Raw genomic sequence first — 18,701 nt, 5'->3', positions numbered from 1 at the left:
TCACTCTGTCACCCAGGTTGGAGTGCAGTGGCACAATCTCAGCTCACTGCAACCTCCGCCTCCCAGGTTCAAGCGATTCTTCTGCCTCAGCCTCCTCCTCCTGAGTAGCTGGGACTACAGGCAAGCGCCACCACGCCCGGCTTTTTTTTCTTTTTTTTTTTTTTTTTTTTTGTATTTTTTGTAGAGACGGGGTTTCACCATGTTGGCCAGGCTGGTCTCGAATTCCTGACCTCGTGATTCGCCCGCCTCAGCCTCCCAAAGTGCTGAGATTACAGGAGTGAGCCACTGCGCCCAGCCATTTCTTAGTATTTTTACTCTTTTGATCTATAGTAAGTAAAATTGTTTTTATCTTTGAATTTTTAAATTTTTAACACAGTTCAAATCAGTGAGTCTGATTTCATCTTCTTCTCTAACAAACCAGGGTACCAGAACTGCTTCAGTTTCTCTGCCTTCTCTTTGTCTGTGATGACTAATGTATGAAGGTATCTGCTGCATCAAACTTTAAACTTCACATTATCCTTATTTTTCTTGACTTTGACAGATCTGGCATTCTTTCACCTGGCTATAAGCAGAAAGTCCTTGATTTCCTTAACTTTTTGAGGCATGGCAGCATGTCGGGCGGGAGAGGACACAGACCCACACAGCAAGTGGTGAGAAGCAAACAGTGGAATTGTTTTCTTAATTCCATTTGTTGATTGTTTATTCCTAGTGTATAGAAATACAACTGATTTTTGTATATTGATCTTGTATTCTAAAAACTTGCTCAACTTTTTCTTAGTTCTAATAGTTAATTAATTGATTTCTTAGGGCTTTTTAAAACAAAATCACGTCATCTACAAATAGAAATTATTTTACTTTCTTTCTAATCTGGATGCCATTTATCTTTTTTTCTTGTCCAGTTGCCCTCACTAGAACCTTTAGTACAAAGTTAAATAGAAATGAGAAGACTAGACATATTGTCTTGTTCCTGATCTTAGACATAAAAACGTTGTTTTTCAATATTATGTGTGATATTAGTTAAGTTTTTCATAAATAAACTTTATAGTTTGAGGAAGTTTCTATTCCTAGTTTGTTGAGTGTTAGCATGAAAAAGTGTTGAATTTTATCCAATAGTTTTTTAAAAAAATTTTAGACAACCATGTAGGCTTTGTCCTTTATTCTTGTTTTTTACTTCTTTAATTTCATTTTTATTGATACACAATAGATGTACATTTTTTAGGTACATGCAACAATTTAATGCATTCATAAAATTTGTAAAGATCAAATCAGTGCAATTGGGATATCCATCACCTTAAATATTTGTCTTTTCTTTATGCTAGAAACATTCAAATTATTTTCTCCTAGCTACTCTGACATATACAATAGATTACTGTAAACTATAGTCACCCTACTCACCTATCAAACATTAATTGATTTTTGGTAAACTAATCTAATCTTACTTTCATATGTTATTGGATTCAATTTGCCAGCATTTTGTTGAGAATTTTTATCTATACCCATAAGAAATATTGATCTGTAGTCTTCTCGTGATGTCTTTATCTGGTTTCGTTATCAGGGTGATACTGGCCTCATAGCATGAGTTGGGAAATCATCCTTACTCTTCTATTTTTTGGAAGAGTTTGTGAAGAATTGATATTACATCTTCTTTAAATATTTATTGGGTTTTTTCAATACATTTTTTTAAACGCAACTTGGGTAGCATGTCCAATAGGAAGAAATGAGTGTCCACCCTTTAATTTCATAACCCTGGAATTAATCCATGTAATCTATGATCCACAACAGTATTACCAAAGTTCGAATTACTCATAGGAAAGAGAAAGAAGTTCTCCAATTCGTCCTTAAAAGTTTTCCAAGTTCAGGGAAAAAAAAAAAATGTTGAAGAACATGAATCTCCGCAGGAAATGATACTCCTGTACCCGCAGCTCGCTGCCTCTCATGACCCCTCGCTAGGCGGGGTTCGAGGCCAGGTGAACGCTAATCTGATAGTTGACAGGGGACGACTGTGGCATCATCCTTGCTGCCGTCAGTATCCTGGGAGGGAGGAGGTTGGGCCGGGAGGGTCTCCCGGGGCGGGGCGAAGGAGGAGGGAATGCAAAACAGAGCCTCGTCCCCGGAACCCAAGAAGCAGCAACGCCCCTCACTATAAATTCGGAGCTGCCTCCTCGCCGATGATTCCAGCGCCTGACAGCCAGGACCCCAGGCAGCAGCGAGTGACAGGACGTCTGGACCGGCGCGCCGCTAGCAGCTCCGCCGGGCCGCGGCGGTGATCGATGGGGAGCTGCTGGAGCGGACCCAGCGAGTGAGGGCGCACAGCCGGGACGCCGAGGCGGCGGGCGGGAGACCGCACCAGCGCAGCCGGCCCTCGGCGGGACGTGACGCAGCGCCCGGGACGCGGGTGAGTCCGCGCGGACCGCCAGGCACGCTTGGGGGACTTCAGGGGTGGGGTGCTAAGTTTCATGTCACGGTGTCCTAACTGCTGGCTCTATACTGGGAAGCTCTCTGGGACCAAGGAAAGAGCGACCGTAGTTCGGTCAACGCCTGCCCCTGGAGCTGGCCACACTTCACCAGATCAGGTGAGGGGCTTCTGGAACGGGAGGGAACAAGGTAGGTTTGTTTGCCACGTGCCCCGAAATTCTCAATCCATTTTGACCAAACTCTTCCGAGTGTAAGCAAGAAATTTACAGAAATAAGATGCAACTCAATAAACTTTCTTCCTGAGGCTTTTAGTTAACTCTTGTCTTTTAGCCATCATCTGAGTCGGAAGCCCATACGACTCTGCAAGGCGTTAGTTTAAAAGTTGTGCTACTTTTGAGGTGAAGTTAAGAGTGTCCCCATCCACGCTCTCTGCTTCCCAGACGATGTCCCTGCGCTGCTCACCTCCCCTTAGCTCTCTCCCTGCAAACTATAGCGGTGGGTCCTAGACACCGGACGTCCTTCAACCTGGGCCAAACTCTCCCACCCTCAGGGTTCCTAGATGCTCTTTGAATGATCAAACTGAGGAAGGAGAAGCAAGATGTCTCCACACCCCAATCCCTACAGCCTTAGCCAATGCATTTGTGTAACTGAGACAGGATTTTAGCAAAAGGTCTTCTGTTTCACAGGACTAAACAGAGCCTCTGGCGGGCCACTGCCCGGCACCCAACTCCATCCTCCGATTTTGTTAAATGTCCAGGTAAACATCTCCACAGTGCCAGCCTGTTATAGTCTCCTGAAGACCTCAGAAATTCTTCGCCAAAGTGTCTCCTTCTGCACTGTTTTTTGGGGCAACCATTTGTGACCTGGCTATTGAGCTCACCTGGGCCCCCTTCTCTTCGTTTACTAATAGCCTCGTTAAGTATTAAAAACTTACTTCCCCCCACTCAGGAACCCTCTCCTAACGAAAGTTTGGGTACTCACTTTCCCCTGGGATCAAATTTGGGACTTGGCGACATTTATTTCCTGTGTCATTCTGAGAAGATAAAGTAAGAGTAAGAGGCAAGCAATTTGGCACCCTATTGATCTATTTTATTACTTGGTTGAGCAACTTGTGCTTCCCCTTGAAGCTGCTGCATGCCAACATGATTCTCTTGTTAGTTACCACCTGAGGTTCTTGGATCTCCAGGTGTTTATTTCACATAGCATATGCTTTAACCCTCTTATATGTCTTCTCTAAGAAAGGAACTGCCATACTTCCCTTGTCTTCTCTGATGTCTCCCCAGCTATAAAGGCCCCACCTGCATAACCTAGCCTCAGGCTGTGATGTATTCCTGGGTGCCCTGGTACCTTCTCCTTCCTCTTCACCACCCTTCCTGACAGTGTAGGAGCAGGAAAGCATGGGGAGAAGGGAAATGGAGACTCCCACTTAACTTGCTGTGTGATAGTAGGAGCATTATTTCACAACTCTGAACCTCAAGTCTCTGCCCATAAGGTCCCCTACAGTGATATAATTCCTTCCTTCCTTTTGTTTTTTGGTTATTGCTTTAAAATAAAAGTCTAAGCTTAAGGCTAGGTTATAGAAACTGCCCATCATAATTGCTAGGTCTCAACATTTGCTTAAGTTCTGTGATTCTTAGTTTCATGTCTGTTATCCACTCTCTATCCCCGCCACCTTTTTTTTCCCTGACTTCATTGTTCTTTGTTCCCATCCTGAGACCTTGATTTCTGGTTCTGCTCTTCTTTGACCTTAAACTGAATCAACTGTTCCATCATCCAACTCAGAAGAAAATGGTTTTCCTTCCACCGGTTCCACTGATGCCAATGGAAGACTTGTCTTCCTTGCGATTTGCAAAATGTCTTTCAGTCACTGGTGCTGCGGCAACGCTGCTGTCCCACAGCATTCTAAGCTTAAATCTTTCTCTCTCTTACCCTGGGTCAGTATTCAAAAAAGGGCAGATTTGTGAGTTGCTCAGGTTTCTCACTTTTCCTTCTTTCTAGTTTGGGGTCAGAGTTGTGTATTTGTGTAGATAATTTTGTTTTGGTTTTTTGTTCCTGCTGCTACTTATGCCTGCTGTTGTTATTTCGATTACGACTAATTAATACTAATGATTCATTTTCCCCTATGCTAGAGGGAAAATTAAGGAAAAAAAGTTTAATCTGCTACTTACCCAAAGCCCAGGTGAAATACTTAGCTGAGAAGGAATTTAAAACTCATAGTTTAAATGCATGATGCATGTCTGCTTTCATTTTATCTGTGCTGCCACAGTGTCCTTTCAAGCAGATAACTGAGAGTTGCTGTATTTTGCCTTTGAATTTGTTACAGGGACAAAAATAGTGACCCCTCACATGTATGTGTTTTGGCTGCTTAATGCAAGCTCTTGCCCTCTAGCCCCATGCTTATTAGTTTACCTAGCTCTTTTTCTGCTCGGTCGTAACTGGAGAATGCCAAAGAGTCTCCCAAGTAGGCTACCAAATTAAGAATGGTGTTTAGAAGTTTGCAGTAAGCCCAAGTGTTGTAAAGATTAAAATGCTGTTTTGAAGATATGCTGTGGCAATAAACAAATATGGAGCCAGAGCAACAAAATGTGACCAAGTGTCCAAGCCTAGCTTAGGAACACTTTTCTCCCATGTTATCTAGCAAACTGACAAATCAGCTTTCCAACTCATAATGATTGGAAAATGCTATTATTTTTCTTCAAAATAGTCTTAATGTTTCTTTTTCAAAATTGTCTAAGATCATTGGATTATGTGGTTTGTGTTTCTTTTCACGTAGGTGCTTGTTAAAGCAGTATACTCAGGTCTCTGATAAGCAACAGTAAATTTGATCGATTTGTATCCTAAATTTATCTATCGCTTTACATTTTGTTTTATTCATAATATGAACTTTAGCTTCTAAAAATCAACTTTTTAATAGTTTAATATATAAAGCCATCTTAAATCAAGGAATATCTATATGACTTAAGGTAGTATTCCACTGAATTGGAAAGTGACTACCATAATCCTATTAAAACTCTAAAATACAATATTTTAATCACAGAAAAAAAAAGTCTTATAATTTAAAGAACTATAAATTGCCGGATGTTTCCCTAGTTATTACATTAGTGACAAATGAGACAACTGGAAATAGAAAACAGAGTATGTGTTTAGAACAGTCATAAAACGACTAGTGACTATTGCTGCTAGCTGTGGTTGTATTAACATTAAAATATTTACTTTCTGATTTTTCTTCTTTCTTATCATAGCAGATGCTTCGAAAAAATTTCTTGCATATGAAAATCAAAATTGTCTTCCAAAACATTTAAGTAACAGAAAAATTCATTATGTAGTGTAAATGCTGTATGATTACATTCCTTTACATTATTCTTATAGTTAATTTAGAAGGGTTTGAATTGTTTCTGTTTTGTTTATATTTGTTTCCTCAATAGGTGCGTTCTCTGTCTTAAGTAGAAACAAACGTCTACAATCTGTCAGTGATTATCAGTCTCCTTCCTATTACCAAGAATATTTTTATTGTGTTGTTAGTCTCACGTTTAATTATTTTTTTAACATTTAAAAGTTTGGAAAATGGGTAAAAAAATGAGTGTGCCTTGTTTCCTATTATTACAATGTGCCGTCCTATATCAAGTCCCAATTCTAGATGTTCTTCAAACTTAAAATCATAGAATTAATAATCCTTCAGTTTAAGTCAACTTTTATGTGATTTCTCGTCCACTTAGACACACATAGATGCCTTCATCTTCACCAAATAATGTAGAAATTTTATTTAGATCAATGGATTTAAGTACTCTGTATGCTTAACTACGAAATAAGAATATTGAGAAATACACATATAATTGTGTACTTTTGTTGTTGTTGTTGTTGTTTGGTTTTTTGAGACAGAGTCTTGTTCTGTTGCCTAGGCTGGAGTGCAGTGGCATGATGTCAGCTCACTGCAACCTCTGCCTCCCAGATTCAAGTGATTTGCCTGCCCCAGCCTCCCTAGTAGCTGAGATTACAGGTGCATGCCACCACGCCCAGCTAATTTTTGTATTTTTAGTAAAGAAGAGGTTTCGCCATGTTGGCCAGGCTGGTCTCAAACTTCTGACCTCAAGTGATCTCCCTGCCTCGGCTTCCGAAAGTGCTGGATTACAGACATGCGCCACGGCACCCGGCCTGATTGTGTACTTTTAAAGAGAATTTGTTGTTGCCAATTTGCTAAGTTTATTTAGTTATTTTCTCATTCTATATTAGTCAAAGCTTCTCTTATCTACTTTGGAAAATGAAGAATTATGTCTATAAAATATATCAACAACAGTTGCAGATATTTACAGAGGAAATACTGTGGATCTGAGTGATATTAGGCCCTGAGGACACACGCCAAAGTAAAAAATGGTCTTTGCCGTAGAGATAGAGTAGTCAAACTGAGCACATATTTTGGCATGGGTCTCTAATAGTCTAATGCTAGTAGGGTGGGAAGCCATTTAAAAATGGCCCCTCCTTCTGTCCTGCCTTTCAGACCAGACAGAATGTCTAAAGTGGTCACACTGTTTGGTTCTGGCCACTTCTGCAATAACCACTGCTCCTTTCCCCTCCTCGTGAGATTATAAATCCTTTGATAGTATAGACGGCACCTAACGCATCCTTGTTTCCTTTTACTAAGTGTTCCACGAAGTCACTTGCTTGCCTGTTTGTTTTTGGCTAAAACTATAGAAAATGTTAAATACATTTTCAGACCCTTATATTTAAAAAAAAAAAGTTAAGAAATAAATAATTCTAATCTAATTTAGGTATACTATCCTATTACACACAATGACGAATTTGATGCTTTTGTCTGGCTAATTGAAGAGTTAAGCATGAATACAGTATTTCAGTCTACAGCAGCAGTGGCAAGGGTAAAGTGGAGAAAAGACTAAGGAAAGAAAAATTTAAAAGAATAAAAGGTTGAAATATCAAACCGGTGGTTCTTAAGATGACAAGAATATTGGAATCACCGAAGGGGCATATGAAATCTGTACGTTTCATCCACACCTTCTTTTCTCCTGGTTCTCATTCCCCCTTTTGAGACACATTGTATTACAAATTAGGAGGAAAACATCTCATGTGTCCGTTTCCATATTAGCCTCATGGGCATTACCTGAGAGTTTGTTGGAACTGCAGAATCTCAGACACTGTCCAGACCCATTGATTGCATAAGAATCTGCATTTTAGCAAGATCCACAGGTGATTCACATGCACATTAAGGGAAAAGAAACACAGTATACAGTACCTGTGGCTTGTTTAGAATAATTATGAAGAGGTGTTTTCTTGACTTTTAACTTTTTTTTTTTTTTTTTTTTTTGAGACGGAGTCTCGCTCTGTCGCCCAGGCTGGAGTGCAGTGGCCGGATCTCAGCTCACTGCAAGCTCTGCCTCCCGGGTTTACGCCATTCTCCTGCCTCAGCCTCCCGAGTAGCTGGGTCTACAGGCGCCCGCCACCTCGCCCGGCTAGCTTTTTGTATTTTTTAGTAGAGACGGGGTTTCCCCGTGTTAGCCAGGATGGTCTCGATCTCCTGACCTCGTGATCCGCCCATCTTGGCTTCCCAAAGTGCTGGGATTACAGGCTTGAGCCACCGCGCCCGGCCCTAAAATATATTTTTATATGCATACTTTTTGTATATCAATTATACTTCAATAAAGCTTTTTTAAAAAAGAATAGTAGATGACATACTTTTAAAAATTAACTTTTGAGCCCAGGTGTGGTGGCTTACACCTGTAATCCCAGCACTTTGGGAAGCCAAGGAGGGAGGATCACTTGAGGCCAGGAGTTTGAGACCAGCTGAGGCAAAAAACTGAGACCTCCATCTCTACAAAAAATAACAAAAATTGCCTGAGCATGATGGCACACACCATGTGGTAGTTGGGACCTGTAGTCTCAACTACTCAGGAGGCTGAGTTGGGAGGATCGCTTGAGCCTGGGAGGTGAAGGCGGCAGTGAGCCATGATCACACCATTGCACTCCAGCCTGGGCAACAAAGAAAGACCCTGTCTCGAATAATAGTGGTAGCAATAATAACTTTTGATATCTCTATTTTTTCTCATAAAAAATCCAAAATTTTCTGTTTACCTTTTGGTACTCTCATGCTATAAAGTAAATTCTCTCTCTCTTGGATTGAACAAGTAGTTATTTTCTGTTTTCTACATATACATAGACTGTTCAGCATTCCAACTCAAATTACATACTACTTTTTCAGCTTTTAATATAAATGCTTACTTACTACAAGCATGGTTTACAAAAATGTGGTAGAATATAGTTACTAACCAGTCAATGCTCAAGCAAGTGGTGATGTATTTTAAGCCAGTGACTCCCCACATGATTCAGTCCCCGAACTACTTCACCTAGTGCAGGTAGATTCTCTGGCAGCCATCAGTTGGATCTGTCCAGATGTCTCCTGTTTTGACAGGAGCTTATTGATGTTGGTCAAGACAGGTGTGTATGAGTTCTCTGGGATCATGTTTGAGGGGAACCTGTGCCAACAGGACTAAGCAGCCACTTTTTCAATGGTATTGAGAAAATTTGTAGGAGATAAAATTTCACCAGCTGCTTGAATCTAGAACTGTGGATATTCAGGTACCACTGACATTACAAGATCTAATCTGTAAGTTATGGGTTAGGGCAAAATCAATTCAGGCTGCCATCATGACAAGTAGTGGAAGTTGGAGAGAAGGAGAAATATCCAAAAGCTATCTTACACATAGCAGGCAGAGTTTCTTAGTACTAATAAAATATAAAGTACCAGTGATCACCCTCTATAGCCCTTAAGAGTCCCCTGGTTTCACTGAGCCCCAATATTTGTGACTGTGGCTGAATGCAATCTGCACAAGGTTTCCTTTTTAACAGTTGGAAAAAATCTCACAGCATAGCATTTTTTCTAGTAAATTTCATATACTTAACAACTTTATCAGCATGTATACTTTCCTTCACACTTACAATTTTATCAGCACATATACTTTACTTTTTAACTCAAATTCTTCTTGCCGTCAATTCAAATGCTCCTGCCCTTAGAATGAGAATTTTCCATTAACCCAGCTTTAATAATCTAACTCTCTTTCCCATTCAAATGATGTCACTTCATATAAAACACATTGTATCATGATGTCTCCCAGCCCTCAGTTACACAGTTAATTGCTGCCACTTTATCATGAATGAAAAAGAATTTGATGTGATTCTTGGGTAATGATTTCTTGAGTATGTCCTGGCCTATTATCTACTGAGTTACCAGAATGGATTTTTGAGAGAACACACAATTATTCCCATTCCTTTTAATTTCCATTAACTTAAGCCATATGATAGAACATTACAGTTGTTATATATTTTATATGAATATAAAATGTAATATATAATTTATATATTTTAAAATATTTAGTGGCAAGGAAAGATAATAGTAAGTGAAAACATCAGTGTATAATACATGAATCATAAGTGTGATCCCATGTATGTGTATACCTGGTAGATGCTTGTCAAGGTGCCATTAAGGTCTTGGGTTATTGGCATCTTAATGAAATTCATTTAATTTTGTTAGGATTGATTTGTTAGTAAAATCACTTACATATTTTTTAAATGCATGCATATCTGTGGAGTCAATAAGAAAAATTAGGAAGAATATACAACAAATCTTAAGAGCTTTTGAGGTTGATTTTTTTTCTTTCTTTTGTATGTACCTACAAAATTTTCTATAATGGATCTCTATTGATTTTATATTTTTTACTTTCTATTTGTCTTGGAATTTCTATTACTTTATTTATAATTCACTCTAGATTTTAGGTACTAGACAACTATTATTAACTCTCTGGAGACTGGTACTATAAATCTGACCCTTTCTGTAATTTTTTTTTCTACAGTACACTAGTGTCTCACAAAGAGTCCACAGAATTCACACTGTCATGATATTTTATAGAAGAAATCATTTTATGGGAAATTTATTTTGTTAATAGATCCTTCCAATGCTAACATTATTCTGTATAACAATGCTAAAGTTAGTATGCCTAAATGCTAAAGTTGGTATGCTAAAGTTGGTCTAAAAATTAACCTATATACAATCGTCTTGAATAACTCTTCAACTTTAAATAAAAGTTCTTATTTAAAAAATCCTCCTATATATAATGAAAAATATTGATGAATTTGACTACATAAAAATAAATGCTTATACAGTAAAAAGTACCATAAACAAAGTTATAATCTAAACAAGAAACCTGGGAACGCTCTTTGCCAGCCATTACATGTAAAATTCCTGTTTCCTTATCATAACATGAGCTCTTTAATGTGAGAAGCAATAATCAACCTAATTGAAACATGAGCAAGAGCCATGGCTGAGCAAACTAGTAGAAGAATTACTATGGAAACAGTGAGAAAATGAAAAGAAGTTCAACCTCATTCATAATTAACGAAATGCACGTCAAAACAAAGATATGCCCTTTTACTTATCAGATAAAGAAAAAATGATTTGATAAAATCCAGATTCTTGGTATTATAACTTGGTATAACCTTAACAGAGGACGTTTTGTAAATATCTATCAAAAATGTAGCATATACAAACAATTTGGTTCAACAGTCTGTTTAAAATTTATTATACTGATACATTCATATAAGTACAAAAATGCATATATATATATATAAAAATATTATTATTGAGACATTTTTGTAGCAGCCAAAAGGAAAACTGAAAAAACAGATTAAGGGTCATTAATAGCAGACTGGTTAAATAAACTATGTGTCAGTACAATGAATGAAATATTGTGCAGCCATCAAAATGAATGAGGTAGATTTATATATGCTGATGTAGAAAATCTGCTAGCCATAATAAGTAAAATAAATAAAGCAGAGAAGAAAACACTGTGATGTACAAAAAGAAAAAACTATAGACATACATATTTATATGCATGTGTATGCATTTTTTATGATTATACATATTTATATGCATGTGTATGCAAGTCCTAGAAGGAGACATAGGTAACTATTAGTAGTACCTCTGGGAAGTAGATGCAGAGAAAAGTAATAGAGGGTAAGGATATGTTTACTTTTATTTTACATCCTCCTGTAACTTGACATTTATACAACACGTTAGCATTACTTCTGTGAAAAAGAAAACAGAAAAGGTAATCTTTTAAAAAGGTATTTTTAAAATTATAGTAAAATAAAATTTGCATAAGCTTTATACTAAGTAGTAGAATCATTTAACCAAGTTTAGCTATAGATTCACAAGTAAAAATCCAATCTATTTTCATATTCTTACATTTAGTAGCCATGTCTATAGAAAGAAATGGCTAGGAATGAGACTGCACTATTTTACCCTAAAACATTCTTTTTCTCTTTGCCTAATGTATATCTACAAGGGCATTGGGGAAGATGTTGACCACAGGCAGGAAGATGATGAGATCCTGTGCCCACCACTTAATGCAATCTAGCTCTATATAAGGAAAAATATGTTCTTGATGTGAACCAGATGGTTTCATTCCCTTCAAAAACATTCTTAAGATGCAGTGTTGAAGCTTACTCTGTAAATTAAAAAATAAAAACTTGACTCTATTCAGTGAAATGCTTTAATCATTTTTTTCTTTTTAGGTTGATATTTGACAAATTGATCTAAAATGGCTGGGTTTTTATCTGAATAACTCACTGATGCCATCCCAGAAAGTCAGCACCAGGTAAATGCCTTACATCTATAGCAGTGGGCCTGTCAGCAGTTTTCTCTAATGTGTTAGCAGTGGGGAGAGTACAAGAACCCACACACACCATTATCTTGTGAAAGAAGTAGAGGAAGCAGAAAATAATGAAATCCCAGTCTTACCACATCCCCTCCAATATACATATTAAGAGCATATGTATTTATATGGTTTTAAACATAAATAACATCAGAATTACTAAGGTATTTCCATTCATGTACTGATAATGAATCATGCGAGAAAGTCCTTTGGCAAGGACTCCACGTGGCCACAGGTGATTGCTTTGAGCAGTGTTCTTCCTGTGTAGGGCTTGAGAGGACCAGGAGGGAAATGACTGTACTCTCTTGTCAGCTACTTCCTGGGCCATTTCGGTTCTTTGATACCCCAGTGCTCACTTTCAGAAGTCTTAAGACCATAAACCTTAACCGTTGACCTTGTCACCTTCAGAAAACCCAAATGTCTCAGAATTTCATTCTCACAAACTTCTACCTTCCTCCAATGATGAGATATAGGAAAAAAGACAATATGAAATTGGAGATGGAGGTGCCCTCTCAGCCTCTTTACAAGCATGAGTCACACGGCAGGGCATTAAACTCTCTCGCAACCTGGTGTGGAGCACAGCAGGGTTAGCCAGGACTGCTTTGTCTATCTAACTCTTGTTACCTGGACCTGTGTGATACTTTTCATAACAAGAGTCTGGGATTTACCTAACTAATAAGACTTCCCCCCACCCGCCTTACAAAAACTCAGTTCAAAGAACAAGCCCTCGGCTTCTCCTAGTCCCCTCCAGGGAAAATGAAGAGTAGCTTGTCCTATTCTGAATATGTTGTGCTCCCATTTTATCAAAGTAGAGGATAGATACGTAGGTGCTGAGTGGGTAGATAAATATTAGAGGTGATGCTGCTTCTTTGCTGTAATAGATGAGCAAGTAGGAATCATTTTCTGGAAGGTACTCCACAGTGGTGGTGTTAGAAAACTATTTAGAATGCCTTTAATCTTGGAGATAAAAATAGTAATGCTTTACAGAGTTCTATCAATGGATATCTTTAGGGATGTTTTGTTTTGGGAGGTTTTTTCTGATTTTGATTTTTTCAGGTCTAGTGAAGCTTGGGAATCTGGACTGTGCAGATTTTCCGCAAAAAATCCACTCTGGAAAGAGTGTATTAAGATACATATCCTAGGATGACACAAAGGCAGTATACTTTATTTTACATCCTAAAAGTATTGAACAGAAGGAGTTTTGTCCATGATACCCCATCAGCCCAATAGCAGGAAAAGCAGGACACTTACCCAGGGGATTCTTACTGGAAATGATTCTTGGAATCAGCCTTCCTTCTACTGTGTTTGGGAAGTCTTTGGTTTCTAACATTCACACATTTGTAGCAAAGCTTCCCAAATAACTATGATGTTTTACTTAGGAATAACAAAACATGGAAGAAAACATTCTGTGAAATTTTAAACTTTTTCAAACCGTTAAGTTTCAGATGAATAAGCAAAACATACTTAATTCTAAGAAGCTATTTTTTGTTCATCAAAGAACTGATGTTATACCAGTTCTAATATTAATTATCAACCTTTCCCTGGTTTTCCTGTAAGATAATCTCCAAGGCCCTATCTCAATCCATGGGCAGTATACTGAAATACAAAAAGTGTTCGCAAAAGGACCTTCTGAACTTTGCAGTCTCCCTTTAAAACTTTTACCAACTTAAAACTACAGAACTCTGATCTCTTATTGATTTAAACCAGTGATGTGTAAACAGCACTTCAGAGCTTGTTTTACAGGACCAAAAAATGTATGCTGAAATCTACTCATGACAAATGGGAAAAACCTGATTAGTACATTTAAACGAATAAATAAAGAACCATGTTCAATGGCTTAAAATTTATAGACCTGCATCATCCAATATGGTAGCCATTTACTATATGTGGCTATTTATATTTAAATATAAATTTATTAAAATTAAATAAAACTAAAAATTCAGCCCCTCTGTTGCATTACCCCCATCTCAAGTGCTCAGTAGACACGTGTGGTTAGTGGACAGCACAGATTTAGAACATTTCTATCATAGGAAGTACTACTGGACAGTACTGCTGTAAACACATTTATTAATAATGCAGCAGACTTTCATGGCCACTTGGTGAGAAAGTTTTCTGCTCTTTTAAACTTATTTGGGAAATTTTTAATACTTTTGAAATTCCGATTTCCTCGGTATTAGATTATCTAATATACAGCTCTCACAGACCACTTTTTGTTTTTCCTGTTTGTTTGCATATTAAAATATATAGGATTAAATGTTTCATGTGCTTTTCTAAAGTTGCAGTTATTGATTTCTTAAAATTATGAAAAGAAGTACCCACAGTTATATTAAGAACTAAAATATATAGCTATTGGCTTGGTTACTGACATTGCTGACAGCTCCAAGTAAGCAAAAGTAAAAAAGATGTAGGATCATTTTTAAAGGCCAATACTTTCTTCCTTACTCATTACCTTCTGTAAAATTCTGTAAGATTTTCTTGAGTTTTCTAATAATGATAAACATTTCTCCATCGCATAGACATAATTAATTGATTTTTTAAGCAGTTGGAAAGTCAAACACAATAAGAGCTAGAATACTTCTTATTTTATTTTTTAATAAAAATATACATATTAGAAGCCTTTATTTTTATTTAAATTGTATGTCACTGATAAGGTTTGGATATTTGTCCCCTCCAAATCTCATGTTGAAATGTGATCCCCTGTGTTGGAGTGGGGCCTGGTGGGAGGTGTTTGGATCCTGCGGGTGGATCTCTCATGAATGGCTTGGTGCCCTCCCCATGTTAATGAATGAGTTCTCGCTCTGAAACTGTGATGCCTCCCCCTCTGTCTCTTGCTCCTGCTCTCGCTATGTGACATGCTGGTTCCCTATCACCTTCCCCATGATTGTAAGCATCCTGTGGCCTCACTAGAAGCAGAAGCTAACACCATGCTTCCTTGTAAGCCTGCAGAACCAGGAGTCAGTTAAAGCTCTTTTCTTTATCAATTACCCAATTTCAGGTATTCCTTTATAGCAACACAAGAATAGACTAACACAGTCACAGATAACAGTAGTTTTTCATTTTTCATCAATATAATGATCCTGCTATATTCTTAAAGTTCTTAGTCACTATTTGTCACTAATGTGATAACATTAATAAAATGTGAGTCTCAATTACTTTCCAGTCACTTATACCTAGCAGTTCAATTACGTTTAGTTCCTGGACTAATGATCATGTGTTACACAAGGCAAAAAATTAAAAACAAATTTGTCTTTGGTCATCAAAGCATCAAGGGTTTGAAATAGCTATATAACTAGCTGTGAAAAAGGGATATGCATATCCAGCTGATATTTCCTTTACACATTTAATAGTATCATTTTTCAATGAAAGCATAAATAAGATAAGTTTGGAACCAGTTTGGAATTTTTAAATATTAATCTCAGAATCTTACTAACAGAAAACGAAAGCAAGATAAATGCTACTCATTTGTGTCTGGGTTTTTTTTTTCCCCCAATAAACAGATATGAAGCTTGCTTTATGAAACATGTTTACTCCAAATAACCTACTATTCACACAATTCTCAGTAACATTCTTTCTTTGCTTAAATAATATAGCCAGATGTGCTTAGCACATAACTCTATAGAAAATAATAATTTAAATTAGATTTAGATAGAGATAGATAGATAGATAGATAGATAGATAGATAGATAGATAGATGATAGACAGACAGACAGATTTTTTTGAGACAAAGTTTCACTTTGTCCTCTAGGCTGGAGTGCAGTGACATGATCATAGCTCACTGCAGCCTTAAACTCCTGGGCTCAAGCCATCCTCCTATCTCATCCTCCCAAGTATCTAGGACTACAGGCACATGCATCATGCCCAGCTAATTATTTTTTTAATTTTTGGCAGAGATGGGATCTTGCTACATTGTCTAGGTTGCTCATGAACCCCCAGCCTCAAGTGATCCTCCTGCCTCAGCCTCCCGAAGTGCTAAGATTACAGGCATGAACCACTGCACTGCACCCAACCAGTGTTAATATTTTTAACAATTGGAAGAACTCAAAGAAATAGCTTTTAAATTTAGAGGCCCTGTTTTGCTGACAGGAAAAGCTTTTAGCTGGAATCAAGAGTGCTGTTGTCTTTTCCCTTCAATTAGTCATTCCTTTTAAGACTTTTAAGATTTAAATGTATGAGTCATTTTTTAAATTCCAGAAAGATCTAGTATATCTCAGAAATGTAATAATACAGTGCAGACCCAGTGGAAAATAATTATTTATCTGAAACCGGGCCTTAATGCCTTTCCTGAATCTAAACAAATGTTCAACTCACCCAGAGAACTGGGACAACAGGAACAATGTGGTATTGCAAGTCCAAAATCCAATCCAAAGCAGCATTCTTCCTCCCCACCTCTAGCCAAGGCCAAAATACTTCTGCACACAGTATAGACACCATAAAAAAACAGAGCCACTGTAGATGAAACCAGTCAGGGGTAAGAGCTGTCTTTTGATCTAGAGCTTGCACCTTTGCGCCTCAGTAATACTCCCAGATCGAAGAGGAAAAATAAGATGGGCAGTTTGCTGCCTCCTGGTCCCTCCAGCCTGGTCAGTGAACAGAGTGGGAAGATAAAACAGCTAAGTATCTTCCTTAACAATGCAAAGCAAGAAATCCAGTCTGCTTTGGGAAAGTGAAAGCAATGCAAATTCAGATCATTAATCATAAGAGCATCTCATGTGATATGCAAAATTATTGTATAGCAGTAATGGGTCAGCCATATTTTATTCAACACTGAACCATTAATGAATGCTAGTCTTCCTTTCACTTACAGAATGTTTATCTATACATGACTAAACAAAGAGGGAACACTGGAAATGGTCCTGTGAAAAATACTGGCTCACAGTCTATCAGCTGAGTTTGAGGCAACTGAGGTAGTAGGAGGCTCCCCCTGGACTTCTGCTAGAATTTAGATTTAAATAGATGGATGAATTAGACAAAACATATTCTCTGAAAGAGTGAGAAATACAATATTCACCAATTAACTGAAGGAAAAATCTACACTGTGAATAAAACGATAAATGTGAGTAAATTTGAAAATTTGAATTTTAAACTCCTTAAGATAATGTAACAAATACAACAGACCTAATTTAGCATCTTAAATAGATCTATGTGACCTATTTTGCAGTTTTATTTTCTTAGGACAATGCTTCAGTATCTTTAACTTTCATATTTAATCATTTCTTTTTCTTTTTTGGTTTCTATGGTATCACCATCCATCAATCCATATTGGTTGGAGGGGGGGAATATATATATATATATATATATGTCTCCCAAGAGAAAGTAATTCTGCAGTCTTCCTCAGCAGTTCAGTCTAACAATTAAGAACCCTTAAGCTAAATAGAAAAATTCATTTCACAGGAAACTTTTACTCAATATGTATAATTAGTTTTAGTTAACTTTATTAATGAAATGTCGCAAATCAATTAGGTTTGCAATAATCAGATGCCAAGGACCCGAGAGGAACCATTCCGCTCACAAGAGGGGAAGGTGATATACAATTTAGTTGGGAAGCAAATGTAATTAGATTTGATCAACTGAGTATTCTTGTCCTGATATGGAGTCAGTCACATACCCAAACCTGAGAATATATTTGAAAGGAGGTAGGAAAAAACCCAATATGACTTAGAAAATGTCCTTGTGGTCATATTGGCCACAACTGGCAGCCAAAAAGGGCTTTGAAACCACAGGTAGACAAGTTTTGTTCAGACAGGGCTATGTTTTAAATTTCTCTTTCAAATCTGAATGGTTTTACGTAGAGCAAAATATAAACCTTCCTATTTGTCACAGATTCTAGCACTCTTTAATGCCTTATACTGGGTGTTTCACACAGTTATTTAGCTGCCAAAATCCCAATGACACTTTAGTTTGCAACTATCATGACCTAGAAGTTAGATGTTGAACAGTTGTGAGGTACCTTAAAGTTTCTTCCCTTTGCCACTAGAATAGGAATATCAAAGAAATGTCATGAGGATAGGAATACTTTTGAGAGAGGATATTAAACACTAGGTATTCCTACTTAGGGCTGCAGTTTGCAGCAGATTCTATTGTGTTTCAGTCAATACGCGTTTTTGGACATCTACATGCCAGACACTGTTCTCAGCATTGAGCACAAAGTCGTGAGCAAGGTAGACAAAAATGCTTGGCCTCATAGAACTTACATTCCGGTGCATAAAGATGACAACAATCAAGTAAACTTTATATGTTGGATGGCATGGAAAATGGAAAGAAAGTGGAAGGGAGGCTTCAAGTTTAAAAGAGTGTTTAGGGAAATTCTCTTTAGGAAGAAGGAAGCTATGTGGACATCTGGGAGAAGATCGCTCCAGACAGAGGGTACAGCAAATGCAAATTCCCTGAGGCAGCAACATGCTGGCATAGTCAAGGCACAGCAAGTATGCCATGGTCTTCAGAAACCACAGAGAAGAGAGATAACAAAAGTGAAATCAAGTATTGAAGAGTATGAACTGACAGGAACTAGAGACATATTTAGAATGGATGCCAGCACAGGAGAAATGGGTGGAATTTTAAAAGCTAAATGAT

General features: G+C 37.6%; 1 protein-coding gene and 1 pseudogene across 3 annotated transcripts in view; one reads left to right on the top strand and one right to left on the bottom strand.

Moving 5' to 3' along the window:
- Positions 1 to 377: 377 nt before the first annotated feature.
- Positions 378 to 605, bottom strand: LOC112619394 (annotated as a pseudogene).
- A 1,447-nt stretch (positions 606 to 2,052) lies between these two features.
- The window catches only part of AGTR1 (angiotensin II receptor type 1), a 45,034-nt gene continuing 28,385 nt past the window's right edge, over positions 2,053 to 18,701 (top strand). The window contains exon 1 of one of the 3 annotated variants that reach the window (XM_025376061.1): positions 2,053 to 2,395. The gene's annotated coding sequence lies outside the window, so the exon portion shown is untranslated. Of the gene's footprint in view, positions 2,418 to 18,701 lie in introns of all 3 variants that reach the window. The other 2 variants (XM_025376058.1, XM_025376063.1) reach the window with 2 other exon arrangements.

Source organism: Theropithecus gelada, chromosome 2 (genome assembly GCF_003255815.1).
Source record: "Theropithecus gelada isolate Dixy chromosome 2, Tgel_1.0, whole genome shotgun sequence".
NCBI lineage: Eukaryota > Metazoa > Chordata > Mammalia > Primates > Cercopithecidae > Theropithecus > Theropithecus gelada.
This window is presented reverse-complemented; position numbering and strand designations above follow the sequence as displayed.